Source organism: Triticum urartu, unplaced genomic scaffold (genome assembly GCF_056163025.1).
Source record: "Triticum urartu cultivar PI428250 unplaced genomic scaffold, HENAU_Tu73 scaffold2, whole genome shotgun sequence".
Taxonomy (NCBI): domain Eukaryota; kingdom Viridiplantae; phylum Streptophyta; class Magnoliopsida; order Poales; family Poaceae; genus Triticum; species Triticum urartu.
This window is the reverse complement of record NW_028260368.1, coordinates 15717725-15725085: the sequence shown is the minus strand read 5'-3', so window position 1 is coordinate 15725085 and position 7361 is coordinate 15717725.

The following is a 7361-nucleotide window of genomic DNA, read 5'->3' as shown; positions in this document are numbered from 1 at the left end:
ATGAACTATAGATAGAGAAGAATCATTCTGAGCGAGTACATAAGAAGCGATCCACTTTTTTTCATCGGTTCCAGGGGAAGACCAAAGATCTTGCGCGGCAGGTCCGCCAGAAAAACTCAAAAGAGAAAGAAGTCTCGTTAATCTCTTCATGCTCGTTCCAAGTTCGAAGTACCTTTTGGCCAAAGAAAAACCCGCTTCCTGACACGATTGCCTCTTTATCTTTATATAGATAGATTCTATGGGGTTATTACTTAGTAAGTCTATTTTGTACAAGAGCCCCTCCTATCTGATAGAAAAGGGTCCCATGATCCCGAGCCGATCTTACCTTGGCTCGCAAACCCCAAGTTTGTCTATGAAGAGCTAATCTAATTGTATTTTTTTCTAGAATGGATTTCTTATGTGGAATACTAATGGATAGGGCTTCGTTGCTAAGTGCTACAAGATCTAGTGCACTGGAACTCGTGGTTATGGACCCGAATCCTTTAGTATGGAACATTGTCTTTTCCAAGTAAAAACCCCTAATATGAAAGAATGAAAAGGTGCTTTCGTTCTTGTGGAATAAGAAGCCCTCGTACCTTAATGAAAGGAAAATCGTAATTTTTCGTTAGGTATTTGACCAAATAGGATCGTCCAGTTCCTACAGAACCTATCACTAAAATACCCGATAGGGCTAAGCGGAACGAAAAGGGTTTTCCATGAGATGGTAAATGAAAACGATTAGTCCCACACGAGGTTTGGGAATAAGTGATTGTCTGATAATGAGCAAGGAATATACGTCTTTCTGCTAAAGAGGATCTATTAAACTCATAATTCATTAGATCCTTGTTATCAATGCCAACTAGGTATCATAAGTAAATGGATCCCGGTTGTTCAATCCTTTGATAACCAAGGTCATTCTTTGCTAAAGAGAAATGATCACTATGAGTCAGACTCAATAGAATTGGATCCATTCCAAATAGCGAGAATTAGGATTCTTGATCCCTCTCAATCTCTCTTTCAATTCGAGGATCCAGAGAGGTGTTTTCATAGTCATCTCCGAATATTTGCCATCTCGGAATATTTTCGATTTCATTTTTCTATGATATGTCTTTCTATATGAAAATTGGTTATTTACGATGTACGATGATCCCTGTTAAGCATCCATGGCTGAATGGTTAAAGCGCCCAACTCATAATTGGTAAATTTGCGGGTTCAATTCCTGCTGGATGCACACGAACGGGAACATTCCATAAGTCTATTGGAACTGGCTCTCTATCCATGGAATCTCATCCATCATCCATACATAACGAATTGGTATGGTATATTCATACCATAACATAAGAACAATAAGAACTCGAATTCTTATCGATACTGGAACTCAGAGCATAGGAGGGAAAGTCGATTTATGGATGGAATCAAATACGCAGTATTTACAGAAAAAAGTCTTCGTTTATTGGGAAAGAATCAATATACTTTTAATGTCGAATCGGGATTCACTAAGACAGAAATAAAGCATTGGGTCGAACTCTTCTTTGGTGTTAAGGTGGTAGCTGTGAATAGCCATCGACTACCTGGAAAAGGTAGAAGAATAGGACCTATTCTGGGCCATACAATGCATTACAGACGTATGATCATTACCCTTCAACCGGGTTATTCTATTCCACTTCTAGATAGAGAAAAAAACTAAAGGAGAATACTTAATAATACGGCGAAACATTTATACAAAACACCTATCCCGAGCACACGCAAGGGAACCGTAGACAGGCAAGTGAAATCCAATCCACGAAATAATTTGATCCATGGACGGCACCGTTGTGGTAAAGGTCGTAATTCCAGAGGAATCATTACCGCAAGGCATAGAGGGGGAGGTCATAAGCGCCTATACCGTAAAATAGATTTTCGACGGAATCAAAAAGACATATCTGGTAGAATCGTAACCATAGAATACGACCCTAATCGAAATGCATACATTTGTCTCATACACTATGGGGATGGTGAGAAGAGATATATTTTACATCCCAGAGGGGCTATAATTGGAGATACTATTGTTTCTGGTACAAAAGTTCCTATATCAATGGGAAATGCCCTACCTTTGAGTGCGGTTTGAACTATTGATTTACGTAATTGGAAGTAACCAATTAGGTTTACGACGAAACCTAGAAATCGATCACTGATCCAATTTGACTACCTCTACGGGATAGACCTCAACAGAAAACTGTTGAGTAACGGCAGCAAGTGATTGAGTTCAGTAGTTCCTCATAGAAAATTATTGGCTCTAGAGATATGGTAATATGGAGAAGACAAAATTGTTTGAAGCACGCACAGAACCGGAAGCGCCCCTTGTTTCAAAGAGAGGAGGACGGGTTATTCACATTTAATTTGATGGTCAGAGGCAAATTGAAAGCTAAGCAGTGGTAATTAAGACCCCCCGGGGAAAATAGGGATGTCTCCTACGTTACCCATAATATGTGGAAGTATCGACGTAATTTCATAGAGTCATTCGATCTGAATGCTACATGAAGAACATAAGCCAGATGACGGAACGCAGAGACCTAGGATGTAGAAGATCATAACATGAGCGATTCGGCAGATTTGGATTCCTTTCCTATATATCCACTCATGTGGTACTTCATCATATGATTCATATAAGATCCATCTGTCTAGAGATCGTCATATACATCTAGAAAGCCGTATGCTTTGGAAGAAGCTTGTACAGTTTGGGAAGGGGTTTTTTGAGAGAAAAGAAGAATCTACTTCAACCGATATGCCCTTAGGCACGGCCATGCATAACATAGAAATCACACGTGGAAGGGGTGGGCAATTAGCTAGAGCAGCAGGTGCTGTAGCGAAACTCATTGCAAAAGAGGGTAAATCGGCCACTTTAAGATTACCATCTGGGGAGGTCCGTTTAGTATCCCAAAACTGCTTAGCAACAGTCGGACAAGTGGGTAATGTTGGGGTGAACCAAAAAAGTTTGGGTAGAGCCGGATCTAAGTGTTGGCTAGGTAAACGCCCCGTAGTAAGAGGGGTAGTTATGAACCCTGTGGACCACCCCCATGGGGGCGGTGAAGGGAAAGCTCCCATTGGTAGAAAAAAACCCACAACCCCTTGGGGTTATCCTGCGCTTGGAAGAAGAACTAGGAAAAGGAAAAAATATAGCGATAGTTTTATTCTTCGTCGCCGTAAGTAAATACGTAACTAGGAATATGGAAAATTGCATTTTTGGAATTTGCAATAATGCGATGGGCGAACGACGGGAATTGAACCCGCGCATGGTGGATTCACAATCCACTGCCTTGATCCACTTGGCTACATCCGCCCCTTATCCAGCTAAAGGATTTTTTTCTTTTTTCCATTGATCATTATTCTATTTATTCTGACCTCCGTACTTCGATCGAGATATTGGACATAGAATGCCACTCTTTAAAAAGGAAAAAAGGAGTAATCAGCTGTGACACGAAAAAAAACGAATCCTTTTGTAGCTCATCATTTATTGGCAAAGATAGAAAAGGTCAATATGAAGGAGGAGAAAGAAACAATAGTAACGTGGTCCCGGGCATCTAGCATTCTACCCACAATGGTTGGCCATACAATCGCGATTCATAATGGAAAGGAACATATACCTATTTACATAACAAATCCTATGGTAGGTCGCAAATTGGGGGAATTCGTGCCTACTCGGCATTTCACGAGTTATGAAAATGCAAGAAAGGATACTAAATCTCGTCGTTAACTGAATTCTGAATAGAAAGATTAAGAAGAAAAAAAGATTCAAAATAAAGTAAAGGTAGGCGGGGAATAACCTTATTTATGACAAGTTTCAAACTAGTAAAGTATATCCCTAGGATAAAGAAGAAGAAAAGTGGGCTAAGGAAACTCGCAAGGAAAGTTCCAACCGATCGTCTACTTAAGTTCGAGAGAGTTTTCAAAGCACAAAAACGTATCCCTATGTCTGTTTTCAAAGCACAAAGAGTTCTTGACGAGATTCGCTGGCGTTACTACGAGGAAACTGTTATGATACTGAACCTCATGCCCTATCGAGCATCTTATCCCATCTTAAAGTTGGTTTATTCGGCAGCCGCAAATGCTACTCATTATAGGGATTTCGACAAAGCGAATTTATTTATTACTAAAGCCGAAGTCAGTAGGAGTACTATTATGAAGAAATTCAGACCTCGAGCTCGAGGACGTAGTTTCCCCATAAAAAAAAGCATGTGTCATATAACAATTGTACTAAATATAGTAAAGAAATCTAAATAACCTTTAGATCCATCTAAGATTTCGATTCCCAGTAAAAAAAATATAGAATAGAAAAATATGGGACAAAAAATAAATCCACTCGGTTTCAGACTTGGTACAACCCAAAAACACCATTCCTTTTGGTTCGCACAACCAAAAAATTATTCTGAAGGTCTACAGGAAGATAAAAAAATAAGGGATTGTATCAAGAACTATATACAAAAGAATAGGAAAAAGGGCTCGAATAGAAAAATAGAATCAGACTCAAGTTCCGAAGTAATTACACATAATAGAAAAATGGACTCAGGTTCAAGTTCCGAAGTAATTACACATATAGAAATCCAAAAAGAAATCGATACGATCCACGTCATAATCCATATTGGATTCCCAAATTTATTAAAGAAAAAAGGAGCAATCGAAGAATTAGAGAAAGATCTACAAAAGGAAATTAACTCTGTAAACCAGAGATTTAATATTTCTATCGAAAAAGTTAAAGAACCTTATAGACAGCCTAACATTCTTGCAGAATATATAGCTTTCCAATTAAAAAATAGAGTTTCATTCCGAAAGGCAATGAAAAAAGCCATTGAATTAACTAAAAAAGCAGATATAAGGGGAGTAAAAGTAAAAATTGCGGGTCGTCTCGGAGGAAAAGAAATTGCACGCGCCGAATCTATTAAAAAGGGTAGACTTCCCCTCCAAACAATTCGCGCTAAAATTGATTATTGCTGCTATCCAATTCGGACTATCTATGGAGTATTAGGTGTAAAAATTTGGATATTCGTAGACGAAGAATAAGTAATCTTGTCTTCGGATTCTGTCCATTGATAGAATAAAAAATGACAAGAGACTTTTTTCCTGAAATCCCTGCAAAAGAAGAAATTATACCTCTTTCTATAAGATTTAATGAAAATTGATAAATCATTTAATATAATTGCTATGCTTAGTGTGTGACTCGTTATTTTTTTCTTTTTTTTAAGAAAAAAACTTAGTAATTATAGAAAATTAACTAATAACCAACCTATTGCTTCGTATTGTCGAGATCCTAACTAAGAAACAGTCACTATATGAATAAATACCTCTATCATAACATAAATGAGTAGATGTGTCATATAGTTGTAGCAACTGCAATTTTTTCTCTAAAAAAGAAAAGGGATTCTAGGTTGTGAAGCAAAACTAAAGGGATGTGGATAAAGGGAGGGATGATAGAAAGAAGGAAGAGGAAATAAATAAGATATAGGATTCCACTATGTATGGTCTATGAATTACATCATAAAAGGCAATGTGATAAAGCATCAATATAATAAAAATAATAGAGAATTAAAAATTGTAACTTGAAACAAGAACTACAAATTTAAAGCAATAATAAAGAGCCGCCCGGGTTAATAAAACTGAGAAAATTAACTCGGAAAGAAATTTTTTGGAAGCTCCGTTGCGGGATTCAGACCTAACCATTCAAGGAGAAGCAGTGGGAACGACAGAACCTATGATTCCATAGGATTTTATTGAAAAGAATCCTAACACTTCATTGGGTGGGATGGCGGAACAAACCAAAAAAATTGTCTTATTTGGTAAGTTTATAAATTAACAAATAAGACAGGAAAGAGTAAATATTCGCCCGCGAAATTCTTATTGAATTAGAATACTTTACCGCGATTCAATAAGAGTAAAAATAAGGATTTTTTTAAGAAGGATTACATTATCTATAAATATAGAATTTAGATAAATATACACACACATCTGGATATATTCTAGATCTTCTTTTTTGACTATATATTATATTTTTCTGTTTTAACAAATTCAATATAAAAAAAACCGAACTTTTTCTATTATCTATTAATGTGTATCTATCCGTACCGTAATATTTTGGAATATTATGAATTAGAGAAATTTACATGCTTTCTGATTCCATTCGCGAGGAGCTGGATGAGAAGAAACTCTCATGTCCAGTTTTGCAGTAGAGATGGAACTAAGAAAGAGAACCATCGACTATAACCCCAAAAGAACCAGATTTCGCAAACAACATAGAGGAAGAATGAAAGGAAAATCCTGCCGAGGCAATCGTATTTGTTTTGGTAGATATGCTCTTCAAGCACTTGAACCCGCTTGGATCACGGCGAGACAGATAGAAGCAGGACGAAGAGCAATAACACGATATGCACGTCGTGGTGGAAAAATATGGGTACGTATATTTCCCGACAAACCGGTTACACTAAGACCCACGGAAACACGTATGGGCTCGGGAAAGGGGTCCCCCGAATATTGGGTATCCGTTGTTAAACCTGGTCGTATACTTTATGAAATGGGGGGAGTATCTGAAACTGTAGCTAGAGCAGCTATCTCCATAGCTGCCAGTAAAATGCCCATACGAAGTCAATTTATTCGATTAGAGATATAGAACCCTAAAAGGGGTATGGAAGATAAAAAAAAATGCTCGGTTTTTCTTTCTGGAAAGACAATATTTCTTTCATCCTTTTGCATTGAAATAACAAATTGAAATCAAAATAATATGATTCAACCTCAGACCCTTTTAAATGTAGCAGATAATAGTGGAGCTCGAAAATTGATGTGTATTCGAGTCATAGGAGCTGCTGGTAATCAGCGATATGCTCGTATTGGTGATGTTATTGTTGCTGTAATCAAAGACGCATTGCCCCAAATGCCTCTAGAAAGATCCGAAGTAATTCGAGCTGTAATTGTACGTACATGTAAAGAGTTCAAATGCGAAGACGGTATAATAATCCGCTATGATGACAATGCTGCGGTTATAATTGATCAAAAAGGCAATCCAAAAGGAACTCGAGTTTTTGGCGCGATTGCCGAGGAATTGAGAGAATTGAATTTTACCAAAATAGTTTCATTAGCTCCTGAAGTATTATAAATACTAGTAGGCGAAATTGAGACCAAAGAATTAATTTAGTAGATTGTGTTTTACGTATATGTTTTAAAATCCAAAATGAAAAAAAAAAAAAGAAAACATGTTGATTATAGAAAAATTAGGAGGAACCTAGAATTAGAGTCTTATGGGCAAGGACACTATTGCTGATTTACTAACCTCTATAAGAAATGCGGACATGAATAAAAAAGGAACAGTTCGAGTAGTATCTACAAATATTACCGAAAACATTGTTAAAATACTTCTA